At 41.1% G+C, this 21616-nt stretch overlaps 1 long non-coding RNA gene across 1 annotated transcript; it reads left to right on the top strand.

The window, feature by feature from the left end:
- The first annotated feature begins 14636 nt into the window (after window positions 1-14636).
- LOC144892858 (uncharacterized) lies at window positions 14637-20768 on the top strand. Its single transcript, XR_013623998.1, has 3 exons — window positions 14637-15236; window positions 15273-15412; window positions 20392-20768. It is a non-coding gene; the product is annotated as an uncharacterized LOC144892858 (long non-coding RNA).
- The last annotated feature ends 848 nt before the right edge of the window (window positions 20769-21616 follow it).

The following is a 21616-nucleotide window of genomic DNA, read 5'->3' as shown; positions in this document are numbered from 1 at the left end:
AATCCCACCCACAGAAAGGTTTTTGAGGTGGTCCATAAGTTCTGAGGCAGGGAGTGTAATTTTTTGAGGTGTCTCAGAACAAACATTATGCTACTACTCACGACCGTTTGCTATGGCATCCAGAACGAAAAGGGGTCAGAGAGAGAAAATATCGGCCAGAGCCTTCTTTTATTGACCAGGCTCTGACGTCATCTGTCCTGCTTCACCAATCAGCGAGTCCCTTCTTACTATTACTTTCTGTCAATCAAAACCTCGACCAATCACTGCTCTTCGGCATGTCTCCAAGGAGCTGCCTGACCTGTGCGCTTACCAAGTCAATATTATCAGTGGCAGCGCTCAATGTCCTGGCTTCCAGTACGTTTTTATTAATTAGTGTGTTTAGCCAGATTCTGGCTAGGTGTCTAATGCGGTGTCATAAGGAACAAAGGAGAAAAAAAAGAGGCAACGACACACAGGGGATTAATTTACCCATAATCCTGAGCTAATTAACAAGCCCCGCCCTTCGTTGTGGGGACGATGATACAAGCTTACCCATGACACACAGTCCTCCGGATCCCTACTTATGGTACATTGAGGTTTCTTCTTCTTCACGACAGTCGGAGCACACTAATCTATACACTCAACCTGAACTAAGGTATCCCTACGCCCCACAAACGTAACAATACTAATCTACACATTCTGAACTTCATTAAGGTATTTCATCCATACCCCCAAAAACATAGCAGTATCAAACCAGGCCGGCCATGCCCCTGTTAGACTTTCGGTCTTGTTTTCTACTGACTTAATGTAGTTTATCCACATAAATAATGGTGTGGTTGTATTTACGAATGTCTAAGCATCATAGCAGTAAAATCCGAATCAAAAATATTGTATAATTGTGAAGTTACAAACATTTTCAGAATATAATTTGTGAGAATCTGGTTGCCTTGGCCTGTTACCAATAGGTACCAATAGGTAGCACAACTGGCCACCAGGTGGTAGTAGTGCAGTGGCTCCCTTTGTTAAAAGGATCAGCTTGGGGAGTACTACATGTGTACCAAGTTTGATGTATTTACCCCAAATTGTACAATTCATCAAATATCTTGGCTATCTGCCCCATACTCACATGTTTATACCTTATATCGATTGCGGCTCTTTTTAAACGAATGTATCGTATTTTGTACCGAATTTGAAGAATGGCTCGAATCGTTGTAGTATTTTGGTTCGTGACTGCTGCTCTCGGCATCCTACTAGACTAATAATGGTAAATCATGTTGTGCATTGTTTTGTCTGCTGTTGGATTATTGTTTAAAATTGTTGATGTTGCGTTTGGGTAAACAATAATTTACAATGAAGAGGAATTTGGAGACAAAATGAGAGAGAACGAAAACGTGGCTACAAACAATAATTACGCTCATTTGGACAGAATGAAATCATTCAGTGTGATAATGAATGGGCATGGGTTTAGAATATAATTAGTAAAATATTTCTAACTGAATCTCTTGCTTCCATTGATCTACATTCGGGCAAGACCACATTATGTGTTTATGAAAATAAATGAAAGCAGACACCACATCATCCATGAGATGCAAGTGCATATTCAAAATGAGTTCACTCATTACCCAATGTTTAGTTTCTGGCAGTTGTGGGTTTGCACTTTTCAGGTATTCCCACCTGTGACTCATTGACGCAAGGTAATTGCACTGGCCTAGTGGCGACACCCTGCATGGTGCTTCGCGACCAGGTATTAATTGCTACTCACTCCCACTGTCAGCAACTTGAGCAGGGGGATCTGATTTCCCAGACATGGCCGGAGCAAGGAGTTTGCAGCCAAAGTGCATCTGCTCATTCCCTCACCATCTGCTTTAGGATGATGCCTACTAATTATATTCTGGGAAATGCCCACAATGTGTACCTGCCTGACAATTATTGAACATAACGAAATTAAACCAGTTTGTTTTTTCATGTACCATACGCTGTTGCAGAGCATTGGTGAGGCCAATGCAGTTTCTTGGCAAAGGTTATGTTGGATGACAACAGTCTGGTTTGCCATTGCCTTCCCAGCAGAAGTTAGAGCAGAAATTTGGAATTTGTTCAAGATTCCGGTGATAGCTAGCCTACTCCAGGCTAACGACACCATGGGATTTTCAACATCCACCAACGGTAGAAGATGGGACGCCAATTTTAACATCCATCCAAAGGATGGCACAAACATGAATGAATCACCGCCTGTGAAACAATGCGGTATGACAGTTTATAGCTCGGTTGGGATTCAAATCCAATGTAGACAGATTAGATGCTAGTGTGCACCTTTCAGCCATTCTGCCAACCTACACTGCACAAATATACTACTTCCCCCCCCCCCCCCCCCACCCCCACCCTAGCTATATGTCCTCTCCACCTCCTTTCTGCTTCAAGTCCTCAACTCCCCCTAAACCAAAGTCCACGATCCCTCTTCCAACCCAATGCTCCAATCTCCCCCAAGCCTGACCCCCTCTTTCCCAACTCTGTCTCTGCTCTGCCCCCTCAAAGTCTCTGTTTTCCACTCCCCCTTTTTTCTTTAAGGTCAATCCCTTCCCACCCCAAAGCTTCAACCCCCCTTTCCCATATCTGTCCCTTCTCTGCCACCCTCCCCCCAAACACTCAAACTCTCTGTCCTTCACTTCCCCTTTCTTTTTCAAGACGTCAACCACAGGTGGGCAGCTCCCCCTTTCTCCTACAATTTCTTCAAACCGAACCCCAAGCCTGCATGGTAGTCATTAAATGTAAAGACTGCTAAGGTTTTCTCCGTGAAATAAATCGACAAAAAGGATATTATACATGGGAAGGAATTGACAGAATAGTTTGTGTTTTTTTTATATTTTTTTACTACTGATAGGTATGCAAACTAGCGACTCAGAATATGCACCTCCCATGGAACTTTGTGCCCCCGCTCACACAAGTCATTGTGATCATGTGAGTGCGTTCTTCTATAAATCTCACTTATACATGAAAAGAAAGTGGAAGCACTAGTAAGGAGAAGGGCCAGATTAAGACAACCTAGGGCTTGGGGCAATGCCTCTGTAGACGCTCCCTCCCCTCTTGTATTGACAATTTTCTTTTTCCTAATCTATATATATATAAAAGAAAGTTTTTGTTTGTTTGTTTGTCTGCACGCGCTAATCTCCTGAACGGTGAAAGATAGGAGGAAACCTCTGAAACCAAAAATGTCGGAACGTGCCCAAGGAAGGTTATAGGCTAGGTGGCGAGGCCGGTCGAGGCCGACTCGGCCGGGCTGGGCCCATTTCGCAATTAAAAGCTGAGCTGAATTATCATAGTCAATCTTCTACGGCCACGAGTAAAAGCTGAATTATAGCAGTAAATTCTTTTTTTTTTTAATGTCGGGACGGGCCCCAGGAAGGTTATAGGCTAGGTGGCGAGGCCGGTCGAGGCCGACTCGGCCGGGCTGGGCCCATTTCGCAATTAAAAGCTGAGCTGAATTATCATAGTCAATCTTCTACGGCCACGAGTAAAAGCTGAATTATAGCAGTAAATTCTTCTTCTTTTTTTTGTTATGTCGGGACGGGCCCCAGGAAGGTTATAGGCTAGGTGGCGAGGCTGGTCGAGGCCGCCTCGGCCGGGCTGGGCCCATTTCGCAATTAAAAGCTGAGCTGAATTATCATAGTCAATCTTCTATGGCCACGAGTAAAAGCTGAATTATAGCAGTAAATTCTTCTTTCTTTTTTTGTTATGTCGGGACAGGCCCCAGGAAGGTTATAGGCTAGGTGGCGAGGCCGGTCGAGGCCGACTCGGCCGGGCTGGGCCCATTTCGCAATTAAAAGCTGAGCTGAATTATAGAAGTCAATCTTCTATGGCCACGGGTAAAAGCTGAATTATAGTAGTAAATTTATTCAAAAAGAACCCGGGCAACGCCGGGTGCATTCGGCTCGTATATATACACAAAGAATTAAGTTAAGCACCCCCCCCGTTTTTTTACAACCTCGCACATTACAAGTTTGTTGTCGTCAAAACAGTGTAATATACCCATGATATTGCTATATTTTCTGGAGAAGTGATATTATGGTCACATAAAAACATAACAATCATGCCGTTTTCAATATTTTATTCTGAATAATTTAAGGTGAAATTTCTTGGGAATTTTAGGCATATTTTCACCTCAATTTAAGTATGGAGCTATAGGTCCATCACGGACAGTGTGGATGACGTTTATGTTTTCTAACGTACAGTCATTGTTCTGAGAAGACCTCTAGCGATCTTTGCGTCAATAACGTGTGTAGGACCCACGTGATCGGATCACTGACTCAACCAATCACTTTTTTTCACTTTGATCACTCAATTTCATCAATGGATAATTGCTAATGTCATACCAATCATTATTTGATCTCACATACCTTAGAATATATGCCAATGTATACATATACACAAAGAATATATATTAGGGGGTGCTTACCTTAATTCGTTGTGTAGGGGTGCTTAACTTAATTCTTTGTGTATATATAAAAGAAAGTTTTTGTTTGTTTTTTTGTTTGTTTGTCTGCATGCGCTAATCTCCTGAACGGTGAAAGATAGGAGGAAACCTCTGAAACAAAAAATATCGGGATGGGCCCCCGGAGGGTTATAGGCTCGGTAGCGAGGCCGGTCGAGGCCGCCTCTGCCGGGCTGGGCCCATTTTGCAATAAATCTACTTCTTCTTCTTTCAAAATTCTCTTGAAGTACAACTTATGCACTTAATAGGAATATCTGACTGATAGCAACACATGCATTCAAAATTCTCTCTCACGGGGCCTGACAGAAAAAAGAACAAGGAATCGTTGAGCACTAACTGATACTGGGCTCGTGTCAGACCGATGTACAGAAGATTAAATTCATTCAAAAAAAAACCCGGGCAACGCCGGATGCATTGAGCTAGTCTACTATATAAGAGAGATATCTGTCTGTCTGTGTGTCGCCATTTCTCTCAGAGATGGCTGAACGGATCTTCGTCAAACTTTCAGAGGTTCATCAGTGAGTGCCTGGGAGTGTTTTAGGCCAAAAAAAAAAATTGAAAAAAAAAAGATCATTTTTTAAAAGTTTTTAAAACATAATCGCTCAATAGTGCCTGAGCTTTTAAAAATTAATGACAGTTATATACAAGTACACATTCGCATAAATAGATACAAAATAATTACCAGACATTTGAACACAAATAAATCAAACTATTCCGGAAGTGTTTGAAGTTGGTAGTTCGGCTTCTTCTTCTTCTTCTTCCCTGTGCGGCATCACACTTAATGCAGAAACGGGATGAACGCCACATTCACCAGCATATATTTAACGAAAAGGTGATGAAACCCCTTCCTCCCCTTCCTCTCCCGCCTCCCCCACCCCCCTTCCCCCCACACCCTACGCCCCTCCCCTCCCCCTTGCCCCCTTCCCCCCTTATTCCCTCCCCTCTCTCCCCCCTTCCCCCCTCCTCCCCCCCTTCTTCCACATCCCCATCCCCCCCTCCCCACTATCCCCCCTGCCCCCCCTCCCAGCAATGCCTGGTACTTCTGCTAGTTTCAAACAAAAGAAAAATTTATTGAAATACCGATTATATCAGATGGTGGAACATACTTTCTGTGGTGATTCCCGTCAGAAAATTGTAGGTTGTTGGTGGACATGTTATTGGACGATATTTGAGAGGTCATTGGGTTTATTCTGATTTTGGGATGAGGAAGGTGTTGTCTTCTGTGAGCCACTCATCCATTCATCGTTAAAAACTGCCTCTCCGGGTTTTCATGACAGCAAAATGTGAAATAATTATACAATAAAACGATAATAATTCATGATGAAATCTCAAGTTCCAAATGTATAATAATAAAAGGCAGTGTGTGTGTGTGTGTGTGTGTGTGTGTGTGTGTGTGTGTGTGTGTGTGTGTGTGTGTGTGTGTGTGTGTGTGTGTGTGTGTGTGTGTGTGTCCTCCATATCTCCAAAGCCATGAAACTTACCGGCTCCAAACTTTGGCATGCATACTCATTGACCTATTGGTCAATACGTACTTTGGCATGCATAATTGTTGACATACTTACTGTCTTGCATTCAGGTCGCTCAGCTTGGGGGGATCTTAATTCTGCCACTTTGTCCGCTCAACACAAGTGTGCCTCACCTCAGAACAGATCAGAACAAAATTATAACTGTGGGATTGACCTCAACAGCAGTTCCCACTATTTAAAAAAAACTTGGATACACATGTAATCCAGCATGTTGATTCAAACTGTAAATTTCAAACTCGATGAAAAACTTTTTATTCAAACTCAAAAAGCATCACAGAGAAACTCAGCCATGATAATTCTTCCTCTTCCAGAGAATCAGTGTCGGCATTTGCAACATACACTGCTATGTGTATGTATCTCCTCTATCTCCTCTTCTAACGAAAATATATCTCCTCTTCTAACTCACTCACAAACTTTTCTTTGTATATTAAATCGAGGCTCGTGTAAGAGCTAACACATTAAACACAAACAAGTACAAAAAGTTTTAATTAAAACAAAAGCCACGTCGATGTTACACAATGCCTAGATGCAGCTGTGCCTATAACGTCGATGTTATAGGCACAGGACATTCCTATTGATTCGATTACTTGATGTTATTTTTGTGCAAAGTGAAAATATATCTCGGCAATTTCCCGGGTGTGGCGACGAATTTTTAATATATCTCGGCATTTTCCCGTCTGTTATTTCAGGCGGTGTATGACTGACCATGCCGCGATTTAAAAAAATATATATCTCGGCAATTTCCCGTGTGTGGCGACACGTGAACGAAGCTATGCTCCTCTCTCCACATTATTGTGACGACGTATAAATTAAATATTTCATCGTGACGATTGTCATCAAATGGACGAATTTTTAATATATCTCGGCATTTTCCCGTCTGTTATTTCGGGCGGTGTATGACTGACCATGCCGCGATTTAAACAAAATATATATATCTCGGCATTTTCCCGTCTCTTATTTCGGGCGGTGTATGACTGACCATGCCGCGATTTAAAAAATATATATATCTCAATGGACTTGAAGTTACAGGCCTTTGAGAATTCATTTCGTTCTATAAAGGGCAACTTTCATTGGATTTTCTTCCCGTTTTTTTTCAACCGAGTCTAAAACTATGTTAGCGACTGTGAAAAATGAAATGATATATCGAATTTGATTTGAAATAAAACTGTGTGAGAGAGGAAGACACCACGGGCCTACAAAACAGGCCTCAAAGCTATGCGAGTTAATAAAATGGTGGATATTTGTTTTTATGAAGCCTCTCCCACATGGGTGGAGCTATGGTTCCGAGAATGGGTGGAGCTTTGAGGTTTTGTCTTCTCTGCAAGAACAAGAAGAACAAGAAGAACAACAACAATAACAACAACAGCAGAGGGCACTCTATGACCAGCGTCTTGCGACGCGGCTAAAAACATAAACGGACACAAAAAACGTACAGTAAATGGAGCGGGAGACAAGAGGGGGAGAGGGAGGGAAGCCCGCAAGCACAACAACAGATCTTTGTCTTTTTATTCTTCTTCAAAGTCCTTTCCCACGTGCCTGTGTTGGTGAGACGTGCGGCGCCTCATCTGCTAAAAATGTTTTACTATTTTATTCCCCTCCCACCCCCTGCAATGAATTAACCACCAAGATCGATGTGAAGGCTGTGATGAAATAAAGGCGAAGATCCATTGTAATTCCCTCTCGAGTGGTAGGACTTGCCTTTAAGAAGGTTGGCTTGAGAGTGAGGGGATTGCCTTTTTTCTTGTGACTGGATTCGAGTTGTTAAGTTAAAATGATGCATCTTTTATGGCATGCTTACATAGGGTATATTCTATAAACGCATTCTAAATATGTGATTATCCTTTTTGTAGATGATGTGGAGAATCGATTACAATAAAGCTCAATATATTGAAGAGGTTGTGTTTGAATTGCATCACATTTTATTGTAATCGACTCCTTCACTCGAGTTACATGGACAAGATACTGAGACTCAAGGAGTTCTGTGGGGACCCTCAGGCGATAGACGCCACGAGCCAATGGGGTCACTGGCATCGCGCTTTGGTGAATTATATTGCTGTTGTGCCGGAGATTACCAGGGAACAGGAACTTTCAGTATTCACCTGTCACGTGTCCAATACCATGTTCGACTATATCTAACACTGAGACTTAGGAGACCGCTGTGGATGCGCTGCGAGAAATATACGTAAAACCTCAGAGTGCCATGTATGCAAGACATATGCTTGCTACACGATGACAAGACCCCTCAGAGCCTCCAGAACAGTTTCTTCAGGAATTGCGAAGAATTGGCAAGGACTGTATGGTGGAGACTCAGACGGCAGGTGAGATAAGTGATGATTTATTGTGGGATGCCTTTGTGACTGGCCTCGCATCACCCGCAATACGGCTAAGACTATTCGAAAAGACAGCCATGACCCTTCAGGAAGCATACGATCAAGCCCGCATCCTGCAGCTCACACAGACTTGCTCGGGGGCGTATGGGCGCCCTTACATAAGGGCTGGAGCCACTGCAGAGACTCGGACGGAGCTGGTTCCTATTGCTGAACGACCCCGCGCAGGCGCTGCGGCTGCTCCGGGATCGACCGATGCTCCGCCAGCGCTGGAAGAAGATGGCCTGAGTACCACGGCAGCTACTTCCCCTACTGAGAACGCAAAGTGTTACTTCTGTGGGAATTGTTGGTACTCACGTGCTCTATGCCCCGCTCGTGAAGCGGTGTCATACTTGTGGCAAATAGGGACACTTTGCGAAGATTTGTTGCTCGATGAAAACGCGACGTACGACCCTCACGGGAACCAACACTTTGCGTGCTTCCCACTCCGCGGAGCCCACACTGTCCTGCAGTCTTGCCAGCACGGTGCTTCCAGTACTCGTCGAGGGGAAAGCTGCAGATGTGCTGATAGACATGGGCAGCAGCACGAGCTATGTCAGTCAAGCTCTGGTCCAGCATCACGGAGAGGTTGTGAATGAATTCCATCACAAAGGCTTCCACAGATGAGCCTGGGTACTCCACAGGGAAATCTCTCAGTTATGAAGGCAAAAAAATTGGGAGGATTACAATGATTAATGCAACAATGGGACAAGTGAACTCCAAACGTTCACCATCCAAAATCCTGATCTTCATAAGTACGAATCACTAATCACTTGCTATGTCAGCTGTTCCATATTAACCATTTTGTTGGAGTGCTTGCTTGACTGCTTAAGCTACTTGATGAGTGCTCTACAATCGTATTGCTAACTAGCAGGGGCTTTCAATTGGCATGAAGTGTGACCATTCCTCCAGAATGGTTTTGTAATTTGACTTTCCCCCACCCCAACACTCCAATGCCCCTCACAACGTCACCCCTTCCAAGCCTCACCCCCTGTTGTAAGAATCTCAGCCAGAGACCTCTCGAAAGAAAGAAGGCTTTAATGCAATCGACCTGGTGCATATAAAAACATAACAACATAAGCATAACATTAGTCTACATGACACAAGGAAAACATTGCAATACATTTAAATGAAGCAGCTACTACTAAGCAGCAAATCCTTACCTAGCTCTCATAGAATCATGGAAGTGAGTACAACCGTCTACCACTCTCACAGCAGGTTACATATGCAATAACGCCCATCTCCACAGGGACCGCCCCCACCAGACAGTACTCATCTGAAGTGAGTCGGAGGCCAACAACTGGCTTTATGTCGACTTTTCATCACACCCCCAAACGCAGGTTCACCTGGGCATCTAGGTATCTCCCCCACTCCACTCTCTACCCCCACGGCTAGGGTGGTCCAAAATAATTTTTTTGGTAAATGTTAATGTCTCACCCTAAAATATTGTTACCAGTGTGGAAATGTAACTCATTGATTGGGACTGGTAACTCATTGATTGGGACTGGTAACGAAGCAGATAGACGATTTCGTAAATGAATGTCAGGAATGTGCACGAACATGGTAATCTCTTGTCCACCTGGTCACAGCCCCAGGCTGGAGCACCCCCCTATTGTTTGGTAAATGGAACTCACAGCAGGGAGGAGCGAGTTGGTGCCAGGAAGGCGAGCAGGATGACTGAGTAACATTGCTGCGGAGAAGGGATTACGATTTCAGCGCACAGAGGATTAACTGAAGTTTGCCGATATAAACAGAAGAGACTTTGAGTCAAAGCAGCACTCATCCTCAGAAGCCCTGCCCGATGGAATGAACGCGTACCACGAGTACGGCGCTGCAGCCACGAAAGAGGGACTATGCGGATAGAGTTACCTGGTCCATTGAGTTAAACGGTAGTTATTTGGTATTAGAATGAAGTGAACAACCAGTTAATAAAGTTGTGATCTTTTGTAAACCTGTGACATCATTGGAGTCTTGAGTCTCACATCACTTCCCCGACAATCTGGAGGCACCGCTGGGATTTCGAGTGGACGTCGCCAAGGTAAGCATGGCGTCTTGGGGATGGCCCATTACGAAATACGAACCTGTGTTTAATTCTGAACATGGTGGAGGATGTGTGTGTGGGGCTTGCCGCGATATAGGTAAAAGTCACGGATGGAACGTTTTAAATGATTCTATTATTCGTGTGCTTGCGAGGATGCGTACGGTATACGCTGGGTGTTAAGAGCCTTACTCTGGTCTGCAGGCAAATCGGCTCATGAAGTGCACCATGAGGCGATTTGTTTGCCGGTTCGGTAAGGTCCGTACACGTGTACAATCGTGTACACCCGTTTTAAATTAATAAATAAATTAAAAAATTTCAGTTTTCCCGCCATGTCTAAAACTCGTTTGATCAACGGATAAATTAATGACAGACAACGCCATCTCATGCCGGTCCAGAATTATTGTGAAAGATGGCGATTGGATGAAAATTGCATACCGACACTCCCTCACTGTCCCTCATTATCCCTCATTTCCATTTCGGCTACCTGTCTCTTGCCCCCGCTCCTTCTTGCGAAATGAACGTCCTTTAAACAAGTTGAATGGTTTAGGAATGTTTAGAGATTATTGCAATGTGATAACTACTTGTGATCATTGGTGAAATTTCATGAACAGATATGTGAAATGGATCTAATTTGAGTGAGTATGAGAAAATTTGGTGCAGGATTCGTGGAATGTACAAGGCCGGTACATTTGTTTAGCACTTGCAAACGTACCCCTGAGCTGCCCGCTCAGGGTGTGCGATTAAGGTGTGCGATTAAGGGCCATTCCAATGTCCTTATATTTTGGAACGGCTAGGGGGATTTAAATAAAATAAAAATGAGTAAGCTTTTCAGACATGCTTCACGGTTAAATGAAAGACAATAATTAAGCGCTTTGGGGAAGGCAATGGTAAACCACCCAATGTCGTACACGATATTTTCAGCACGATCATGGATTTGAGAATGCATGTAACTTGCAGTGTTGAACAAATTAATACAGAGAGAGAGAGATAGACATGCAGAGAAGACATCAGCCATGAAAGAAAGAGAGAGAGACAGACAGAGAGAGATAGACAGAGAGAGACAAACAGACAGACAGAGAGAGATAGACAGAGAGAGACAGACAGAGAGAGATAGACAGAGAGAGACAAAGAGACAGACAGAGAGAGATAGACAGAAAGAGACAAACAGACAGAGAGACAGAGAGAGAGAGACAGAAAGAAAGAGAGAGAGACATAGAGACAGACAGAGATAAAGATGATATTCAGACAGATAGAGAGAGACAAACAGACAGAGAGACAGAGAGAGAGAGACAGAAAGAAAGAGAGAGAGACATAGAGACAGACAGAGATAAAGATGATATTCAGACAGATAGAGAGAGACAGACAGACAGACAGAGAGAGATAGACAGAGAGAGACAGAAAGTGAGAGAGAGACAGACAGAGAGAGATAGACAGAGAGAGACAGACAGAGAGAGACATATACAGACAGAAAGAGAGACAGACAGAGAGAACCACAGACAGAGAGAGAGAGATAGACAGACAGAGAGAGACAGACAGAGAGAGACAGACAGAGAGAGACAAACAGACAGAGAGACAGAGAGAGAGAGACAGAAAGAAAGAGAGAGAGACATAGAGACAGACAGAGATAAAGATGATATTCAGACAGATAGAGAGAGACAGACAGACAGACAGAGAGAGACAGACAGAGAGAGACAGAAAGTGAGAGAGAGACAGACAGAGAGAGATAGACAGAGAGAGACAGACAGAGAGAGACATAGACAGACAGAAAGAGAGACAGACAGAGAGAACCACAGACAGAGAGAGAGAGATAGACAGACAGAGAGAGACAGACAGAGAGAGAGACAGAGAGAGACAAACAGACAGACAGAGAGAGATAGACAGAGAGAGACAGAAAGTGAGAGAGAGACAGACAGAGAGAGATAGACAGAGAGAGACAAACAGACAGAGAGACAGAGAGAGAGAGACAGAAAGAAAGAGAGAGAGACATAGAGACAGACAGAGATAAAGATGATATTCAGACAGATAGAGAGAGACAGACAGACAGACAGAAAGAGAGACAGACAGAGAGAACCACAGACAGAGAGAGAGAGAGATAGACAGACATAGAGAGACAGACAGAGAGAGACAGACAGAGAGAGACAAACAGACAGAGAGACAGAGAGAGAGAGACAGAAAGAAAGAGAGAGAGACATAGAGACAGACAGAGATAAAGATGATATTCAGACAGATAGAGAGAGACAGACAGACAGACAGAAAGAGAGACAGACAGAGAGAACCACAGACAGAGAGAGAGAGATAGACAGACAGAGAGAGACAGACAGAGAGAGACAGACAGAGAGAGACAAACAGACAGAGAGACAGAGAGAGAGAGACAGAAAGAAAGAGAGAGAGACAGAAAGAAAGAGAGAGAGACATAGAGACAGACAGAGATAAAGATGATATTCAGACAGATAGAGAGAGACAGACAGACAGACAGAGAGAGACAGACAGAGAGAGACATAGACAGACAGAAAGAGAGACAGACAGGGAGAGAACATTTTTGCTCCAACGTTTTGGGAACATTCAAATGTTGGGTTTTGCTGACGTTTCCACAACGTTGTTTCAACGTTTTTTCACATTACTTTCCTGCAACATTGAAATAATGTTGTTGTAAAACGTTTCCACAATGTCGCTACAACGTTTCACTTTCGTTGTTGCAACGTTTTGCTCCAACGTTTTGGGAACATTCAAATGTTGGGTTTTGCTAACGTTTCCACAACGTCGCCACAACGTTTCACTTTCGTTGTTGCAACGTTTTGCTCCAACGTTTTGGGGACACTCAAATGTTAAGTAAATCGGATAAGAAGTCACGAGTTATTTAATTATTAGCGATTAATGAAGTACTTATTTAATTAATTACATTTCTTATTACTTTACAGTAATTACATTACAGTAATTACCTGAGGTAATTACAGTAATTACAGTTCCGGTAATTACAGTAATTACAGTAATCATTACAGTAATTGCAGTAATCTTATTACAGTAATTACATTACATTAACTCAGGCACCTTTTGAGTAAGGAAGCTGATATTTGGACATGACACTGACCAAGTGATGTGGCTGTCAAGGAAAATTTTGATTTATTGATTAATCATTTAATAAATTAACTCGTTGATTTATAAATGACTTATTTAATTAAAATTCCTCAGAGATACATCTTCGGATGAAATACTTGCAGATTGGTTATGCTATGAGCCAATTGATTAAGGAAAATATTTTGTGATGGCCATATTGGCAAATTCGTGGCAACTCAGTTAGTGCCACTGCACCTTTAAAATGCATCCCTGCGTTCATTTTTCGATCGATTGAGTTGAAATTTTGAACAATCGGATCTGGACTGTCGTTGTTAACGACTCTAGCACTCACCCGTCCAATCAGGATGGAGCGGTATGGTCCCCGGATCATCACTGCCCGCAGTTTTAATTAGTTTTACTTTTCTCTTGGTCATATAATTTTGAAGACATGCATGTCATGATATAGGAAATGTTTGTTCTGTTGAATGGAATAAATGTTGTTTATTTGTGTGGGTGTGTATTTTTGTGTATTTTGTATATATTTTCACGGCTAATTCCAGTTAACATCCTGCAAAATTTGCTCGTTTTTCTGGCCGAGTCGAAATTGCGTTGAGTTCCTATGGCATGCGCCATTAAAAGCGCTGTGTAATGGTTGAGCTCCCTTTATTTCGTTTTGGTCACGCGGATGAGCAGACAAAATGACGAATGCTGCGGCTGGAGCAGTGGAAGCGATTTTTTAATTGTTCAATGATTATTCGATATTGTTATGACTTATTGTCAATAGGTATACTAAGTGGCCATGAGGTAGCCTGTTGCTATGTACAGTTTTATTCTATTGTTGATTATACCACATAGCTGTGGTGATAAAGGAAATGTTCGTTTTAAATAGATGATTATGATAGGACCATGACTATAAAATCATGATGATTATTATGAATGATATCATAGGGTTCAAATGCAGAATGATTGCATGAACTTGGGAAAGAACTTTCAAGCCCTATGGGATAAATTGGGTGTTACAAGCGATGGAGTTTCAAAATTTAGCATGATTGAAGGAATTTTACAGTCTTATTTCAGGAGTTTTACGAAATTTATATTGCCAAGAGATTTGGGTACTATTAAAGAAAAATGATGAGATATTTTTCCCAAAGAACTTTAATATCTGCCATCCATTTTGGCGGTCTCACGAATGAAGGATGAGTTGCCTTTAGTGGTTGCAAATAAAATTTGTGGAGACCAGGCAAAATGGGGAAATATGTCAGATATGACCCTAGGACAGAACGGTGATTCATCAATTGACATGAGGTATGAACCAGAGGTGACGACCGATGAGCTTCGATCTCAGTCAATGGATGGACCTGTCCTGACATCATTGGGGAAAGGGCTTATGCAAGGAGTCATCCAAAAGGATTAATTTGATTTATTGATGAATATTGATAAATTAATTGAAATTGAATAATTGAATTGAACTGAATAAATTTAATTGAATAAATTTAACTGAATAAATTGAACTGAATAAATTGAATTCAATATATTTATCGTTTGATTGATGAAAATGCGGTCTCAAGAAAGAAGCTTTGATATCTTTGTGAGATATTATGAACAGAAGACAACCTTGGAAAATTGAGCAAGGTGGTGAGTTTATATATAGATATATGTGCGGTTACCATTGTGTGATTTCCCCTTCAACAGAGCGGACACCTGAGAATTCACCCATTTCATACTGACCCTTTGGCTCATCTGCAAATACTGATCTGTGAGATTGGATTGTGCAAAAGCCACAGGTGAGAGAGATTCTCTGGAAATCACCGTTTGAACAGGTGGAGAGATCCTTCCTGGAGGTACGAGTGAAGCTTTAGAGGAACAAACTACAACACATCCAACGCTACTTTGATAAAAAGCAGAATGGGAAATGGAGCCTGCAAGAATACACAAGGACAACCAGAGATTCCACAAAAAGGTACTTGTACACATCATATGTACGACCGTTATGGTGCCGAAGCTATAAGGCAGGTCGAGAATTGGTATTTGTGGACAAAGGGACATGATGAGGAGTTTCCAAGAGATGGTACATTTGAGCGAAGTCGATTGGAAAGATTGGAACAAAGATTGAAAGCCAGGAAGAGACAGAATCTAACGGTAGACTGGCTTGCATTCCATCTTTGGGATGGTGAATCCAGACAACGGGAACAGCAAGAATGGATAACGGATCTAGAACTTAAAATAAAAAGGATACAGGATACAGTGGAGGAGACAAATGCACAACTGCCCTCGAAATTAGGAATGAAAGTGACAGTTGTCCCATCTGATTTCCAGTTGTCTCCCCAAAAAGGACGGTACAGAGAATTTTTTCGTGTTTCAGGAGATAACGAGAGATTGCAGTGGCAACTCAGGGATGTAGAGATGCAGCCCAGCAATACAAGTGCACAGGTGCACAGACCAGGCAACGACAGAAACCGGTGTTTCAAGTGTGGACGGATGGGACATTGGAAAAGAGGATGTCCGTATACCAAAAGGAAGACAAGTTCATAGGGTAAACCAAGATCAAGGGTACCAGTGCTGACCGATACCTCAGACAATGATTAGGCCTTCATTGCGACAAATCCCAAATGACGATTGGCCTCAACAAATTAGATTACTGGACAAACATGAATAACTGTCGATGATTCTTGGGTCTGAAAAGTTTTCGGAGCAAGAATTATTCATTTTTCTTTTGCTTGTAAGCAAATTGATAATTAATTGATCAAATGCCGAAATTGGATCTTTTATGTTGGGCACAAAATTTTCAATTTACAAAGTTTGGAACAATTGCTTTGCAATTTTTTTGCCAAACCAAGTGACAAGAGTCACATCATGATCAGGTGGGAATTTCGGACTATTGTTCCACACGATTGATAGGTCAGTGGTCGACTGACATACAAATGGGTGGGTAGTCAAATTTGGATAAATTATTGTGGCAACTGAAAGGGTAATGTCAATGTGACGTCATAGGGGTTTTCTAAGAATAAACTTTTTGGTCCATTTGTGTATTAGCACTTATAAAATTGAAGGACAAATTTTGAGAAATTGAAATAAAGTTGACACCCATCCGGATCTGTAAATAAGGGTTCCAACGCAAACAAATATGCATAATGCATGTGTGTGTGGGTATTTTGTGTGTCAGTGTTTTTGTTTTTGTGTATCAATCTTACAAGATTGTTGACACCGACAGTGTGCCTTGTCTAAAAAATAGATAGTTCCATGGGGATGAGATCGCATATCGAGAGAATTCATAAAATAAAAAATAGAAATATAATTTGATTATGAAAATTATCACTTTTGTCAAGGGAGATGGAGAATAAAGATTTGATTTGCTGAGTTATGAGCAGCTATTCATTAATAGTAAAAAATTGGAAGTAATCTTGGGATTCCATTGTGATCGAATTTATATGAGAATCAAAGCTATTTATGGATATGAGCTTCATAAAAAATGTGGGAGTACAAAATTAGCCAAATTTTGGAGAGGTCTTACACTGACTTCCCAGAGTACTCTGCTCACGGATTTTATATATATATAAACTTGAATTTTATCAGAATATAAATTGGGCTGTATGTATGGATGTGTATAAGGCATAGATGATATGGGAAAATAGTAAAGGAAATTTTGCTGGTTTGAACTATTGTGAGTTTTGAGTTCTGGAGTTCAAACAAAGTCACTGGTTAACAGATGAGAATGGATAGTAAATAAATTATTCGATGCTGGGTAAATTAACTACGATATTACTAAGACTTATGAGAGCTATTGTTCTTCCTTACACCAGTGCGAAATTATTGGGAAAAAAAAAATATATATATATTAGATCCAACATAATGAATCTATAAATGAATGTCAGATGGATAATATCCTCAATTTGTACTAATTATTTGATTGTGGGTAAAGGAATTAATTTATCATAGTGGATTGTTAACAGCAGCCTGAAAATGTCCTGAGAGTGCATCCATGTAATCGGAAATCCCAGATTTGTTTTTACAAACAACATTTTGGTAGAGGTCTTGTGTGGACGAGCACTTCCTTGGTAGATAAAAAACGGTACTGCATGCTGGCAGCCACTTTTGCGGCCAGTTAGGCCAAACAAATTGAGAGGAAATTGTAGTTAAATACGTAAGTTACACATGGCTATTTGTAAAAAGGAAATTTGTTGAGATGGGAAACATTTTTCGAAGGTTTATTAAAGTGTTATAATATGACATGTGGCAAGGCAAACTATTGGATGGGAAAATTAGATCTGGCTATAGAATAAATTTGTTTTTTGGTTAAAAACCTTTGGTTGGTTAAAACCTTTGGTTGCGGTATCTTGGAACGAAATGATAAACCATAGGAGATTGATAAGAATAGGAAAAAAAAATATGGACCCAAAATAGAAAGTTGGATTCATGCCTCTCATTGCAAACAAGCACATGGGGCTAAGGTGGACGATCCCACAGAAAATGAGGCTGCACCTAGCAGCCCAGCAGAACATTCAGTGGCAGATAAATGATAGTCGTGATTTACAGTCATTTGAATTACATTTTAACACCCCTTGCATTGATAAACATTACATTTTCAACATGTGATATTCCTACTTGGGATAGTGACATTTATTTGCCTACATGACATACAATTACCTGCTGATATTAATACAACATGAGTGAAAAAATGTATCACAACTACACTCATGATCAGGGGATTGAGTTCAACCCCGGGAGATAGGGGGATCAGGGTAAGACAAATAATCTGATTTATGTTACATATTAAGGGATTTTCTTTATTTACCTTTTAGGAAGCTTGTTAGTTTGGTATATAATGTTGAATGTCATCGACATATAATTATGTCATAGGTATGAATATATACAAGGAGTAGCAGACTTGTTTGTTGGTTTAGTAGTTATATTGGCAATTGTTTTAGTGGTGGCTTGCTTGAAAGCCTTAGTGACGGTGTGTTTGAATAAGGTAACCAACAACACGATGATAACGCATGAAGTGACAAATGAGGAAAGAAATGTGGAACCACAAGAGGAAGACTTTTATGGCGACATAAATACTGAGATTAAAAGATTAAATCAAGTGATGTTGCAAATGAATACAGTAGAATTAAGATAATGGCATAACGACAATGTTATGAGTTGTGTCAATTACAAAATCAGTGAACTCATATCACCACGAGTGACACACTGTTAGCAAAAAAAAAAAAAAAAAAAAAAAAAAAAAGAAGGAAAAGGAAAAGTGGGGAGGAATTATGGTAATAATACATTATGCTTAATTTGTTGGTTTGGGAAATTTTTTGTTGGGAATTAGATATTCCTGTTTGTGATTGTAATCATATACAATTTATTTTCTTAGAGTAGTGCTAAAATACCTGCACGAGTTAATTTTTGAACTATATTAACCTGAAAGCAATTGTGGATGCTATTCTTAGTTTAGTAGAAAATACATACCTGATTGAATATTATTTGTGTGACGCATATAAATGAATATAACTTTTTGAATGTTGTAAGGGAAAACAACAAATTGTTGAATGTGAAACTGTCGGAAGATATACATGATTATGCTGATTTCATGGTAAGATGTACCCTATCTGATTCAGTGTGTGTGGAAAGCAGATTCAGATGTGACTGAGCATAAGGATAAGACGAGATCACATTTTGAAGGGAGTGCTAACGGAATTGGGAAGAAGTTCGAGAAAGAAAATTTGTGGCTAAAAAATGAAGTTAATCGTGGCATACACCCTCTTTCTCAAAGAATGATGACGACATTCTCCCGTGTAACTTGGAGATGAATGCTTACCTTCACCAAGGAAATTTATGTGACCATTTGCCTGGATCACACTGCAACATATGAAAGAAAGGCGATCACTTACTCTTGTTCGAAGGCTTCGAACATTCACCACATCAGAAGTTGCAGGAAAACGACATTTTACCTGCAACCTCTGTGAAATGCGGGGACATATGTTATTACTTCACCAACGTCCGGGGAACCAGCATGGAGCTGCAAAAAACGGCTGTGCCCTTGTCACAACAGCTGTGCACGATTCTGCTGGTTGCTCCTGGTATGGACCATGAATGACCTGAACACCATGGTCCCAACATCATTGTGGATGCATCCGGCATCCCTGTTCCACATCTTGCTGGCCAATCAACATTACACCAACACTTGCTGCCCACTCATAATGAGGGAGGAGGCAAGTCGACTACAACTGGGTGAAGGCCTTGTTCAGGAATTACTATGGTTTACAGAAAAAAGTGGCAAGAATGCTACATGGAGAGCAGGGTCAGTCTATGACTCCGCAATGTTACCACAACAGCGAAATCCTACACGAAGTAGTGCAGGTGCTATGAAGACATTAGGAGAAAATGTTTCATACCTGGATTCAAACACAAGTGATCAGCCCTTCCTTTCAAACAAAGTCAACATTTGTGTGGAGGCAAACGTTTTTGCCAGATGGTGCAGATGCTTTACAAAACTTGAAAATGAAGTGAAATTGTTGTATCTTGGTGATGGTGAAGTGTTGTTTTGAAAAGATATTTGTGATGCAAATGCAATAGATTGAACAATATGGAAGGAGTCAATGACCAACGAAATGTTTTGTGATTCTTGCAGGATGACGGTGTATGCCTAAGGGAATTTGATTACCAAAGTTATGGTTTGAATACTTGTATTGATATTTACTTGTAGATATTGATTATTTACTTATACTTGTAATGATGTTTACTTGCAGTGATTGATTGTTTACTTATATTGATGTTTAGATTAATGGTTAATATAAACAAAAACAAAAAGATGAGGGAATTGTGGAAATGTAACTCATTGATTGGGACTGGTAACTCATTGATTGGGACTGGTAACGAAGCAGATAGACGATTTCGTAAATGAATGTCAGGAATGTGCACGAACATGGTAATCTCTTGTCCACCTGGTCACAGCCCCAGGCTGGAGCACCCCCCTATTGTTTGGTAAATGGAACTCGCAGCAGGGAGGAGCGAGTTGGTGCCAGGAAGGCGAGCAGGATGACTGAGTAACATTGCTGCGGAGAAGGGATTACGATTTCAGCGCACAGAGGATTAACTGAAGTTTGCCGATATAAACAGAAGAGACTTTGAGTCAAAGCAGCACTCATCCTCAGAAGCCCTGCCCGACGGAATGAACGCATACCACGAGTACGGCGCTGCAGCCACGAAAGAGGGACTATGCGGATAGAGTTACCTGGTCCATTGAGTTAAACGGTAGTTATTTGGTATTGGAATGAAGTGAACAACCAGTTAATAAAGTTGTGATCTTTTGTAAACCTGTGACATCATTGGAGTCTTGAGTCTCACACCACTTCCCCGACACCAGTGATGAGAAAATGACATATGTGAATTTTCATAAAGATTGGTTGATATTTAGAGGTTGCTACCGGGGTTCAAAGTTTTGTCGTTTGGCGCTATTTTAACGTGTCGAGAGGATATGATACAGATATGATATGATATGATACAGTACAGTAAAAAATATAAAAAAACCTTTCAATTTAGTGTTATGCCATGGTATATTGCAGGAAAAATACAGTTTAATAATACTCTATAAACTCATGTGTCTGTATTACGAATTATACTAACTGGTCTATACACAATACGTCATATTTAAGACAAAACCGCTTTAATTCAAGCATCACTACTTGCATGTCAGTATTACTGTAAGTATAATGTGCGACTTTGTATACTTGTGTTTAAAATTCAGAGACTAAATTTGACATTCAATAACAACTTTAGAAGACAGTAAATAAACTACATGTACATGATGTAAACTAATATACATAGTACATACTGTACATACAGGAATTATTGCGCGAGGGCCTTTCTACTACAGTCTGGATATCGGTGACGGTGATCGGCGACGACGCGCAAAAGATACTGTTTTTGTTCTTCGTCACATGTGTGTAATTTGTTGTATTCCGTGATCAACGACACTCCGCGCTCGGCAATGTCATTTACAACCTTCATTTCACTCACAATTGCTCTCGCTCTTTGATACGCATCATTGGTCTCCCAGTTATCTGGGTCTATCTCCAAAAATGATGAAGACAAATTCAGAGCCTTAAAAAATCGGTTTGTATTTGATGTAACAAAATCTTCCAAACTTTTGTCTGCAATTACTTTGTGGTCAATTACA

Source organism: Myxine glutinosa, chromosome 7, assembly GCF_964187855.1.
Source record: "Myxine glutinosa chromosome 7, kmMyxGlut1.1, whole genome shotgun sequence".
Taxonomy (NCBI): domain Eukaryota; kingdom Metazoa; phylum Chordata; class Myxini; order Myxiniformes; family Myxinidae; genus Myxine; species Myxine glutinosa.
The sequence above is the reverse complement of the archived record's forward strand: the minus strand, read 5'-3'. Positions and strand labels throughout refer to the sequence as shown.